Source organism: Spodoptera frugiperda, chromosome 23, assembly GCF_023101765.2.
Source record: "Spodoptera frugiperda isolate SF20-4 chromosome 23, AGI-APGP_CSIRO_Sfru_2.0, whole genome shotgun sequence".
In the NCBI taxonomy this organism is placed as follows: Eukaryota; Metazoa; Arthropoda; class Insecta; order Lepidoptera; family Noctuidae; genus Spodoptera; species Spodoptera frugiperda.
Genome location: NC_064234.1, coordinates 13,417,594 through 13,431,868, shown reverse-complemented (window position 1 = coordinate 13,431,868; position 14,275 = coordinate 13,417,594). Strand labels below are relative to the sequence as shown.

Sequence of the window (14,275 nt, the reverse complement as noted above, 5' to 3'; positions counted from 1 at the left end):
TTAGTATAAGTTGATATGCTGCTGCCTGTGTATGATTTATAGGTAAAAGGTGATATTTTAAAAGATTTCAGCTTGGATTTAGTACATAAATAAACTTGGTTTACTCTTGTGCGATGAGAGTTATAGGATAGATAGACTGCACGGTTGGTGCGGTGGCTGGGCAACTGACTGCTGGGTTACTGACTGCCGTGCAACGAGCGGCGGGTTTGATTCCTTGCACGGAGAAACTCTTTGTGTGATCTACAGATTGTTATTCCGTGTCTGGGTATCATGTGTGTATGAAATTGTATGTTGTAAACGCAACCACGACGCAGGAGTAAATCCTAGTGTCTAAAGTTTCTCTTTATTTTGGAGTTGATAAAACAGCTGGGAATTTTATGTCTGATTCGATTTCAAAGAGAAGAATATTTTCTTTACTTCATCGTATAATTAGTATAGAATCTATTAGTGTACCCACTTAAACAGTACTTAAAATACTTTATGTCCAACAAAAATTAAAATCAACACCGCCTTTAAAACTTGTAACTTCACCAACTCTTCAAACAAGCACCATCACTTTCCTTCACAACTCGACGAAGCCACTTTTATCAAAGAAGAAAGAAAACTTGAAACAAAGACATCTTTGGAACAAAAACAATTTATTCTCGGCCTCACGGAAAGAACGGTCGGACGATCGGATAAAAATCCAATTTGGAACTGTCCATGCTACCAATGACGTCACATGGTTCGACATGACGTATCGGATCCGTCTCGCACACGTGACACCAGATAAAGAGCTGCTATTGAAAATTTTAGTGTTGAGGGTGCCCATTTTTGTGATATTGTAAGAGGTGATGCTGAGGTAATTGAATTTAAAGGAGTTGATTCGTTTATGTACGTTTAAAATGATAGTGATAGTGCTTTGAGGGTAAGATTTGAACTCCTGTGGGAATATTATTAGAGCAAGCCGATATAAAATCATCCAAATTCAATAATTTGTGACACTCAGAGACATTCAATATTACTTAAACTATTCCTTAGAAACGACTTTGTATCGAAAACAATAGCTAAGGACTAGGTTAAATAACCATTAAAATGACTCTAAAATAATAACTTACTAAAATATAAAAAGATTAGAACATTAATAATGCTCATAAAGAATCATCGTCTTCATCGTCAGTTGTAAAACGTCCATTGCTGGGCAAAGGCCTAAAATTCCCATTGATCAAGCCAGCTAAATTGCAAGAAAACCAAAATACACCTATAAAGAATCATCAATCCATAACATTTTTTTTTTAATTTGATGGGTTAACGTTTAGCAACCATCTCGCCTGGTGGTAAGATATGATGCAGCCTACGATGGAACACATCTGCCCATAAGCAACCTATTTACTCGGACCTATCTATTATCCACAAACACGCTCACTACAATAAAATAACTACTAAACCCCCAAGATATTTTCTACTTCTAACCAAACGATTAATATTAAGTATAAGACTATGAAGGGAAAGTTAATTTAAACTGTAATCAAGTATTAAACAAAGTCTTACGATTAATGGCATGAAGTATACCTAACCGTTCGCCACTAACCGCGGTTCAAAGTTACCTGTAGTTAGTTTGGCGGAGATCTTATCATGAATGTGGTTTAAGTTAAGAACTTAAGCATGCACATTTTGAACTCTGTTTCGGTGTGGGAAATCGAAGGTGTAGCTGGTAAACGAGCAAACGGATCATCTGATGGTAAGTAATCGCCGTCGCCCATGGACACCCGAAACACCAGAGTCGTTACTAAAGCGTTGTCAGGTTAGTCTTTTGGGGTTACGAATTTAAGGGTTGTTAGGGAACCGGGGACTGGTAAGATTGGGAAGGGGAGTAATTAAGGCTCCAGTAACCTCACTCACACAATGAAACACAGCGTAAGCGTTGTGTCACGTCGGTTTTTTATGATTTTGAAAATTTGTAACTTAGTTTAATTACTTATATACCGTTTCAAGTCTATAAAATAACAGCTTAACAACGAATTTAAGTCATCCCCACACAGAAAAGTTTTATTTCATCGTCATCAACAACCATAAACATTACTCAAAAAATCATAAATTCTATTTACAACAACACAACATTATCTCCAAAAATAAACCTCAAACTTTGGTCCTTTACCAAACACATCTACAATTGTTCTCCCACCTTGTACCACCAGCATTTTGGACGAAACTTTGATGAAGTTTTAATTGAAAATTAGTCTTGGCCGTATCTTGGCGGCTTCAGTTCATTTGGGTTCAGCAGACCACGCCAAGTTTGTAAACGGTCGCAAAAATCTGCACGAAGAGATAAGAATGGCTATCCAAAGCTTGGGAAGTATCAAGATAGGAGTAGGGAGAGGTGGGTATCTGATCTGGTCTGGTTTGGAGTTGAGGTAATGAGGAAGGAAGGGTGAAGTGAAGTTTTGATATTGTACTAATATATTGTAGTGATAATTTGTGTCTATGACTGGGTAAAAAAATTAGACCTAAATACTTTTTATGGTATAACTTGGGTATTTACTCGATTTTCCGCTAAGGTTTGGATCAATACTTATCTATAGTTAAAACAGTAGTCTACATAATCACATTGTTTCGTTCGTTATTAAAATAGCAATAGTTCATGCCTTTCAATAATATAACATACAACATCATCAATAATTAACTCAGATGCAAATCTGTCCAAAAATCTACATAATCGGTTTCCATACTTTCCATCGTGCGTAAAGAATGCATTTGAATAATGCATCCTCTTACAATGAAACTTTAATTCTAAACAATACAACACATCGTAACGTTTACATTTAGTGGTTTGTACACCTAATTCTAACCCAATACTAATTCGTAACTGAAATAGACGCAGGAGGGAGATCTGAGGATAATTCCTCATCTATATTTAGCTACATGACCATTTTGGTCGTGAGATGTATAAATACATTTCAAATGACAGCTGTTAGACGGTCGGTGAAGGAAAAATGACTTTTCTGTCATGGTGAGTAAGTTCCAAAATAGTATTTTTCTGAGATTTACTTCAATATTGAATGATAATGACATTTAACAGTGCATAAAAGATCTTTCTTTGTCCTTTACCAAAGTTTTGTTTTTGATGGTGATAAATTCTTCAGTTTTTAGAAGAGAATCTCAAACAAATGGATAACAAAAAGACAAAAAAACTTAAAACTAAACTCAGTTAATTTAAACAAAACAAACTCGAGCCGAAACTAAACGCTACACGTGGTACTATTTAACATGCCATCTCTCTCAAAAGAGACAGACCAAAAATAAACGCCAAAACAGATTAAAAATGGTCGTCTATTAGCAAAGAAAACCACAAATTAGTAGAGCAACCCGACCGTGCAAAGTACATACAAGTCTTTTGAAAAACAAAAATAAAAGAGGTGTGGAAAAGGAAACGGTTTCGGCTATTTTCGTATGTTTCCGTTGACGCTCGGCTCATTGGCTAGTGGGGTTTCGACATACCTATATTTTTATAGGAGACGTTTTAGTAATGTTGGCGAGGCGATTTTCGGAACAGCGACAACATTTCTACTGAATAATGCTGGATTCACTTCCTTAGAATGAATAAAAGATGTTTGATCTCAAAGTGTTTTTATTTGGAAACTCTTTACTTATCTACGGTTTTTATTACGAAATAGGATACGAGGAAAAGCCAAGTATAATTTAAAAATGAAAACTTTCATCCTCGAGAGTTGTTTTCAATATAGTTATATGTGTATGAGTTCGATATGCGATACAAAAGCTACATTATTTATTTACTTCAACCACAATACTGAAAAAAGCAAAACTATTTTGTACTACAACACCCCTATCGCCCAATAACTGTCGAAACACACCACAACTCACACTTGTCAACTGTCAACTTGACAGCTGTCAGTTTGACAGCTCCGTGACGTTTGTGGAAGGGGTGTCACGCCTTCGGGCCAACTTTGGTGAATGTTTGTACACTGTAACACTTTAGTAAGTGGTTAGCAAATAAAATGTTTAATTCATTTCCGTACAGTAAGTTTTCTTATGATTAATTTGAGGGGAAAAGTTGTTGTTTAGGATTCAAAGCGAATAACTTTAATCATGTTTGGTGTTTCGATAAAATCTTTTTAGAAAAGTCTGTAACCTACTTTCCACGGATTAAAACCGAGAGGAAGTTATTGGATTATCGTCAAGGCCTGACATTCAGAACTATCTATTTCCAATACTAGACCAGGTAACGAGAAAATTAGATTACTTCGTCCTAGCGAGCTAAATTCCAATATACATTTTCCATTTATTATTACGTTATGAACTAATCACTTTAGCTGTGACGTCATTGAGGCTCCTACCCTAATAGAAACAAGGCATTTGTGATTCTAAGAAGAGGAGCCCAAATTATTTGAAGAAAGTACGTATACAAATTCTTTTCAATGTCCTCATTGTAAAACGCTATACAAATCTAAACATTCCTTATTTTATAAATTCCAACTCGCTTTATAGTCTGCATTCTGCAAGTGAAATTGCAATGCACATGATGCGTCTCAATTTGAACGGAAACCAGTAATTTAAAGCTCATTTCTGTGGCGTCGATCAATCAGGGTTCCATGTAACTGCAATGTATAATGTGCAGTGCAGACTATTGCTAAGTAAAATGAATTCTGAAGCTTAAAGCCGCACTCGAGACATTTAATGATTACTCAAAGTATTCCAAAACAATTGCTAAGGATTGAGTTAAGTGACCATTAAATAACTCTGAGTATGGCGGTTAGAAACATAAATACACGATCAACTTTTTTAGGAACTCCAGTTTCTTTAGGATCAAAATGTAATAGTTAAATAAAGATTAAAATGGTTGGCTAATTGACAACGCTAAACCGATTACCTATACGAGGTTTCATTGAGGAGTTACCATCAATGGATTCCCATAATACTACCTATTGTTAACCTTACCTTTTATGTACAACAACGGCATTAAGCTACGAATTAGATTACAATTACTGCAGTGGGCAGTAATTGCGTTTATCTACAACATTATTGTGGTCATTGACCCTTTTATAGAAGATCAAGGTTTTGAAGAACTTGATTATAAAATATTATAAATACATAAAGGCTGTACATAATATATATCGAATCGCAAATAATGTGTAGACGGAATAATAGAATATGGATATGAATAGGATCGTTGGTCGACGGCGCTCTAGACGGACATATATCGACTAAAATTGGCGATGTATTAAAAAAGAGCCAAATTAAAACTACCCTTAACCGACGAGCATGCATGAAAATACTGGTGATTGTTGATTAATGACCCTGCGTGCTATTTGTGAGGTGCCTTATTTTTACCGTCTTTGCCCACTCCCATGGGAGACAGGCGTTATGTATGTATTAATCACTAATCAACTATTTCTGCAGGTAGTGTAAGAGCCCATCTAGTTGATAAATTAAGTGGCCGTATTAAGGGTACACTTTGATTACTTATCCGACCTATTCGGAACTGAATAACTTAATAATATATTGTTCCTATAAAGTAATATCTTACTGAAATAGGTTGGAATTCAAAATACGGTTAATAAAAATATCTTGAAGAAACAGGGATAAGCGACAATGATGGATGAGAACTTTTTATGAAATTATTAAACACTCCACTTTCATAAACTGAAATACAGTAATTTATGAAATGTTATGATATCGTCTTGTTGAATTATGAGTTCTATTTTCTTTATGCATATAGCTGATATTTGTCTGTGTTGATATTGTGAAATGTAAGTGTTAAATTCGGTTAGATTTATGTCTTGATATTAATTTATTGCGAAATATTTTCTAAAGTGCCTTCTTTATTATAAGTATTTAAAGATAATCCTAATTCCAAGCCGGGTCAGTAGTAAACGAAACGGTTACTTTTGATCTATTAGTTAAATAGAAGTGACGAAAACTGTTAAACAATTAATAGCAGTATAAGAACACATAAAAATTGTAATTTCATTTAAGAAATTACACCCATGGACTGACTTTTAAAACTGCAACATCCAAGCATAAAAAGATCAATCCAAAAAAATTAGCAACACTTTTTTCGACACGTCAACTTTTCTCAAACAAACACTTCAGCTTCGATTCGGATCTCCAAAAACATTTCCCCTAACTTGTCACTCAGAAAAAACATTCTCGTTTTTCCAAGACCCTTGCATCCCTTTAATTCGTCACCAAACATCCCTTATTGACAGCATCCCTGTACTATCAGAGTTTGCTTAGGCGTTAGGTATTAAGCAAACCCCTTGGAAGGGGCTTACCAGGGGAGAGCACACAAATAAATAGTGTACACCAATATTTGTTTGATATTGCAAATCAGTTGCTACTGTTTTGGCAAATGGGGGCTTAGAATTTGCACTCGTCTGGAAGCTGTGAACTAGTTGTTTGTGTGTAAAAGTTGCTCTTGGAAAATGGCGGACACTGCCCATGACTGGATCATTGTTAATCGTAGTAACAACGCTTTTTCTATCGTTTTTCTTTTTCGCTAGCTAAGCAGTGTTGTTCAAACAGTTAAGCCGACTAATTGGCTATACTAAATTGCATTCTCGATACAAAAAAGGCGCGACTAAAATAAAAAGTGCCATTGTCGGAGGTAAAATTGTTCGTCGTTTAGCGCTCCCGGACACAATTAAACTGCCATTTTTCAAACAATAGAATGACCCGTTTAATCTAACAAGGAACGATTACCATAAAACTCTTTGATTACCCAATCAGCGTGCAGCGAAAATGAAAAAAATATGCAAATTTTTCTTTTTCCAAATCGCTTGTAATGACATGAAACGGGCGCGCTGGCTCCCGGACTAATTTCTCGAAAGAGTTGCCACGCGCCGGCCACGTGACTGCGTTTGGACCAATAGAGGGGCTTTGTTTGCGTATGACGTCATCAACGGCTAGTTCGTGAGAGAGTATGATTTACGATGCCCTACAATAGTTGGTAATTAAGTTTTGTTCTATAATTTTGACCCTCGGAGTGTGTCATATTTTTTACAATAGAAGTTTATTAAATGTTTCATTGTAGGAGGGTGTGAATTGGGTGCATATTGGCGAGTGCCCCCAGCAAAGTGACCGGAGAATATTATAAATAGAAAGCAGTCATTGTACGGTCTTCACGCAACGTAAATACTATGTATTTTTCACATCAATAAACAACCAATTATTTTTTTAAATGATTCAACGACCTTGAGGCAGGCTTACAACTTTAATCCCAGATCACCATAGAAATTAAGCTTCCTATTAAATTCAGCATTCACTAAAATCATTCATTCAAAAATCCATACTTTAAACCACGCATCAGATCACCATACTCCCTAAAAATAGGGAAGTACAATAAAAAGGGGCAGCTGCCAAAATCAATAAGTTGGGGGCCTCCCAATTATCTGACTAATCCTTACGACCCTAAAAATGACTCATCACCCTATGTTATATGAACATAAAGCTAAGATTACACTTATAAATAATTCAATAAATAATTTGGCATCATGCCTCGGAATCGACGTATGCACTTAGTATGTAATCTCCTTTATTTAATCCAATATTATAAGGAAGGGGATTTTGGATTTAAGAAATTGTGTTAGGTCGTCCAAATGGCCTATAATTGGATTTTACTGGACTACTGTCCAGTGTTTTATAGTTATATGGATTAGTTCTTTTGTCGCCAATAGATGGCGGGACTGGGCTAAAGTATCATTCGAGTCACTGACGCAAAAATCATGTGAATAAAAATCTGAGCCTATATATTTCTGTTTGAAAACAATTTGTTTGAGACATTTATTGCACTATTCAAAATAAGCAATTTTTTTAAATGTTCTTTTCATTTCTATATCTACAAATGACAAATCCCTTGCAATGGAATTAAAACATTAACTTCTCAGTGCAAAGTGCATTTCCATCTAAAGATAAACATTCTTACTTTATAATACAAGTATTGTAATTTGAATTCAATTTAAAACAATTACGATGTTTTTATAGTAGTAGTAGTAGTAGAGGCCATCGGTGTCCACTCTAACTTAAAACCAAAGGCCACACACCAAACACAAAATTAAACTCCTAATCAACGTTGTAAATTCAAAGGCTGCCCAGTGCAGGTTCGATTCCGCAGGCAACAACCAGCCGCACAATGCAATGCATTTCAAAACCAAATGAGGCGTGCAATTGTGCGTTATAACTCGAGGTACGGGAGTTCTGTGCCCGGGTCGTGAATTGATTATGGGAGAAGTTGTGCAGTAAGTAGTTTGTGGGAAATGGAACGTTTTGTTACAGTTTACGGGTTTAGAGTAATAAATAGATGTTAGTTTACATTACAGTAAGTCGTAAAGACTTGTAGTTTGTAAAATGTTCGAGGTCAATGACTTAAATAGCTTTATTTTAAGAAAAGGGAACCACCTTCAGTTTTCTATACCACCTCCATTTTTTAATCAAAGTAATATCCCTAAATCATTTTCATAAACAGTCTGAAAAATACTATGCTGAAAACTAGCCAAACGCGAGATAATCGCGCCCAAACATACATACAGGTAAAACTGAGAAACTCCTTTTTTAAGTCGGTTAATAAGCATTGCGTTTTTACTTCATAACTTAAGGCTTATTTGGATCCGGAGCTGTGGACTATCTAGCGGGTTACCGGGTTTTAGAGACAAAAACTAAAATCATAACCAACCGGGTTACTACAGGCAGACAATTAACCCTTCAACTACTCAACACTTCTACAAGCAAAAGGGTTAAAATCAAATTGGATGCGGCAGAGCAGTTCCGTAGATGTAAACTTCAAGTAATTTGTTGGCTACATACAGAGTTATACAAAACCAGTTTATCATGGTCTCGCTTTATATGAGCTTTCTACACATTCAAAGGTCAGTTTATACTGGTTATGTGTAGCTTGATGTGTAGCGGGTCAGGTCGCTTGGACCCTTGATCGAATGGACCGATGTGTAATTATCGTGGAATTTCACCGGCAAATTAGTTGGGCTAGGGTTGTTATGACATGGTTGATAGAAGTATCGATGTTTTTGAGATGTGTCGATAGTATGGTGGGTGGTGTTGTTGATAGTTTGGGCTGTAGATGGATGTTTTTCGGGTTATATGCTACAGTTTAAGAGATGGCTACGTGTTATGTCAGGATTGAAGCTAAATACCTAAGCTTACTTTTACCATTCTTCGCAAGCAACAACCAAAACTAGACACAGGGTAAAGGTATTCCAATTTGTAATTTGTTTGTGGCATAAAATTAGCTACAAAACCAAATAGATACATTCCATAATATTTATTTCATTTTATAATTAAGGCATTTTTTGTGAGACATGTTAAATTAACTAAAAGTCACGGTTTACTCACGAAACTAATAGAACTTTTCTTTATTACATACGTGAGTAAACTGTGATTTTTAGTTGTAAAAGTCGATAAATTAAGACTAAACTAATATCATCGACATCACTCACAGCACTATTTGTCTAACAGTAGATACCTACGTAACTCAATCTCAGCAAATTGGATTAATTTACAAAAGCATACCTTCCCGGGGCAGACGGAATATAATGAAAACTATACACAATTACACAGGCTTATTGAATCATATTGAACAATCAAACTTTGGTTACGATTTAACTTAGGTTAAACAGTAGAAATCGAGTTATAAAGGACTCAACCAAACCTGAAGGGCTTTTTCAAGGAGTTCAGTTTACTGGGTCATTCATTTCAGCACCATTAGCAAAATGAAATAAGAAAAGAATTATATACTGTACCTCATGTTTTCAATTAAAGTATTTATTAAGAAACGAGTATTATTTAAAAAAAAATAAGGAATTCAATTTTTATTTTATGTAATAATAGTTGTAATCTACTGTTTAAGGCATAAAAACAAAAAAAAAAACGTTTTTTCGGGTACGTTCCGTTTGCACCCTTTATACATAGTTAAACAAGGATTTTGAATACCCTAAAGATTTTATAGTTACGTAAACATGAATCAAACTCTGTATATTGTAAATTAATAAATTTTCACTAAAACAGCAAAGATTCTACAAACTCTAAAGTATAAAATATTACTATACCCACTACAAAAAATCGAACTATGCATTCTAAAACAAAACAACCAAAGAATCTACGTATTTTTTTCTTTTCTATGCGTGTCCATTCACAATTCTGGATAGTTCCAACTACTAATGCATATAAATACTCTATTTTACGATTATGCAGGATTGCCTGCGTTATCAGACCATGTTTACATAAAAATTATGCAAGAATTCGAAGCCTTAGCCACAGCTTACATAGTTTTTCAGTATCGAGAATTACCGTTTTTAATTAGACGGATTTTACTGAAGAAATATATGTATGCTTGGAAATTGTTCATTGTTTTTCTGAGCTAATGAATGAATTCATTTTGCTGTTATGTAGTTTTGTTTTTTCCATTTCATTCGTTGTGGAAATACCTGTGTGTAAAAATAAGTAAATCGTTTAAAACTATGATTATATTATCATAACAATAAAACATTCTTGACCGGTATCAACACTATCGAAGAACTTTTTCGCCTGGCTTATGAGAAAGATCAATTTAAGAAGCTGATGGCCAACTTTCGGTAATGTAGTGGCACCACAAAATAGAATTAAAACATTGTTAACTATTCAAAAACAAATAGCAATACTTATAGCAAAACTTCCACTTAACAAAAGTAAAACTCTGTTTACAGAGAACCTAAAAAAACCGCAAAAAATTAACCACCTTTTCCCAAAAGAAAATACAGCCAATTTTACTATCCAAAAATAACCTTAATCTTTCCATTATGACAGCAAAGAAGGATAAATAATTCTTCTGCAGAAGCATTTACTCATTCAGAAGGCATGCCCTTCGAAAATCCTCTGGACTTGAATGCCATTGGTTTTACGAGGGGCCCGCTAGAGGGCAGCACTATTTACTAAGAATCCTTAGCTAGTCCATAGGGCTATAATCCCTTGGGAGTAGCGACTGCAAAAAGATTTTTGTTTGTGAAATTAATGACATGTTTGGTTTGTTGTTGTGGGTGGCAAGATCTCTTGCCACCCACAAAATTTTACGATGGATCAAATTATGTATTTAATTTGTTTAGAAACACTATTTTTATTACTTTTTACTGTGTATTGAAAAAATTGCATCAAAATCCGTTGCGTATTTTTAAACACTTAAGTATACATAGGCACAGACAGCGAAAAGTGACTTTGTTTTATACTATGTAGTGATAATTGTGAAATTATAAGTGTTTCAAAATGCAAAAGAGGGTATTTAAGATAAGTAAATATTTGATCGTATTAGGGGTTAAATGTTGTGGCTTGTGTGTTGATACGGAACAGGACGTAGAAGTTGTTCTACGTCCACGGAGCTAAATAGTAATTTTATATTTTAATACTTAAGTAACTGTCAAATGACCTATTCCTAAGTTACCTAAAGTTCTTATTTAATGTACCTTAATTAACACAAAAATTGCGCTGTTATGTGATAATGTTAATGGTTATCGTTATCACATAAAGTGAAAATGTATCTAACTGAAACTTACCTACATAGCCTGGGATATATCACATACTTACAATCGACGTTTCCACTTGAATAGACACTTAATAGGCCAGCAATCGATCGCGGTTGCATAAGTAATGTAAGTAAGGTCCAGAAATAAACTCCTTTGTGAACTAGTTCGTAAGATCGATTGGTTTACTTTGACTTACTCATAGTCTATACAACGCCATTTGCTTGAAATTATCGTTATAAGCTTGCTAAGTACTAATACTAAAAATCTAGGTGTAGTCGTATCCTCAATTTCTTAGGATGCTATCTATCTCAGCATGAAATCTAATCAACATCTGTTCAGTGATTTAGACAGATCGCAACAAACCAAACTTATTTTCATCTCCTTAGGTCTTTTAAAAATCCCATCTATATCCTGACAAAGTTTCATCAAAAACACTCAAGCAGTTTAGACACAAAACAAAGAAACAAGCAAACAAACACACAAATAAACATAATTATAGAAAAGAATCAGGCGTGACTTTAGTGAAATCCATGCTACACTAACAATACAATAGATTTTTAGTTTTAGGTCCGCTTATACAACGTGTAACAAAATACCTATATACATCAAGAAGCCCTGATGAATACAGGTTGAATAGAACCTCTACACAAAGTTTCAGCTTAAAATATGTTTAAAAAAGATTGTACCAAATACTTGGTATCGCATAGTTCTTGATTTCAAATAATAAAACGTGTCACAACACTACAGGGATCACTCGCTAATATTACGAATCATTTCTTCTGTCAATCTGATTGCCTAGTACTTGTCTACCTAATTTTGAATCACACGGCGGCGTGATTTGAAAAATTCATAACTAGGTGCCATGAAAACATGAGTTTAAAAACCCTTCCCGTATCGTTTGTTATGTTATCTAGAAACCGTGCAATTGATATGTATACCCCCTTTTAGTTACACGTTGTACATGTATTTTTGTATGAATTTGTATTTTATGTTGAATAAACGTTTAGAATAATTTTATTTTGCGAACGCTACATAATCCAAAGTTTGAGAGTGGCTTAAACAACAAGACTCCGACCCGTGACTCTCTCGCTCCGGCGGACATTTTTAACGAGAGCTACAAGCTTCGCACAATATCCATTTTGGATACTAATTGACGATTTTTTAGACATTTTTTGTCCTTTTCTTTTCAACTGAAAGTGGACAAGGACAGCTGTTTTGTAAAATGTTCCGTTGAGTGATTTCGTTTGTTTTTTTTTTTGTTTTACTGTAGGTGTGATGTTGGATGTTTAGTTAGTTGTTTGTGTTATGTCGATTTTTTCCTGTGCCGTAGTTTTGTTTACAAACATATAATTTTACATGCACATGATACCCAGACCTGAAACAACAATTTGTGGATCACACAAAACGTTGCTCCGAGTGGGAATCGAGCACGATACACGTAGCGCGGCAGCCGGTAGCCCAGCTACTTCATTATAGCATGAAGTATTAAAAAATAACAATGCTGAAAATCAAAAACAAAATACCACTGTTGAACTACTTTTCCACCTGCCCAACGACAAGCACCAATTGAAAGAAGCTGACAGCTAACCTTCAGGAACGTAGCACCATAACAAGAGAAAAATCAAAACAACACATTTCAAAGAGAAAATCAAAGCGTTCCTAAACAACACCGTCCGTTGCTTACGGTGGACCGAACTAAATCGATATAAATCTTCACGCCGCACCATCACAGGGGTGGCCAGCGATTTACATAGTGGACAAACATAAAACTGTCAACAATATATCTATGTGTCGACTGCAAGATGAATGGTACATTTTATTGTAATACATTAATGTGAAATATCAAATGTATAGCTTTTGTGAAAAGGTGGGATTGTGTATTCAATCATTTTCGTCGTAAAGTCTGTTTTTGATTGTCAACGAGAGAGGTTTCTTAGTTTATTTCGTTTTTTAGGTTAATAGTAGACTTCAGTGCTAATTTGGACTTTCAAAACTCTTGATGATTTGGATCACGGTGGCCTTTATCTTACTAGACTAGCCCACTACGCAGAAGATATTATTTAAAGTGCACAAGTGTGTGCGCAAACACAGGTGCACTCTCTGGTCCCTCATTCGCTGAACTCTATGGGACGGCAGATTGACACGACCGGAGAGAGGTCAACTAACGGTTTTATGTGCTTTCCGAGACACGGGTGTAAAACGCCATACTTCCTAACACTAAGCTATAATGGTTATTTTACTGAAAATACCATTATCACTTCACACAGCAGCCGATTACCAGACCACTGCGCCAACTGTGCAGTTTTTATTAGAATCTATATTACTAACACAACAATATTTTCTGACGCAAAAAATATCCAATTAAAAACTAACTTAGCTTCCAATAAAAATGTAATTAAATACGCTAGAGAGAAAACTTCAATATAAAACAGCAGTAAAATCAACTAGTTTCAGTATTCCTTTATTTTGCGTTTTGCTTACAAGTCGTACAACGCTTGACTACCTTTCTTAAAGGGCAACGTTTTTTGCTTACTCTAGGTAGAACGTCGTTTAAGACAAAAAAAAGACTTCTAGCTATGAAGACGTTTAAAGCAAAGAGTGGAAGGTTACAGGTGAATTTTTCAGACAAATTTTTTCGTTTATTGTTGAAAAGCTCGAGAGTAGGTTTAAATGAGCTTTTGATCTTAGATAGATATTAACTTTAGCTATAAAATTGATGTTCAAGAAAGGTCAAACAGAAAGGGCTTGATTAGAGACCTCCTAACTATCTCGTG

The 14,275-nt window shown here is 35.0% G+C and overlaps 1 protein-coding gene across 10 annotated transcripts in view; it reads right to left on the bottom strand.

The window, feature by feature from the left end:
• Positions 1-14,275, bottom strand: part of LOC118267214 (uncharacterized) — a 383,867-nt gene that overhangs the window by 147,598 nt on the left and 221,994 nt on the right. The window lies entirely within an intron of this gene.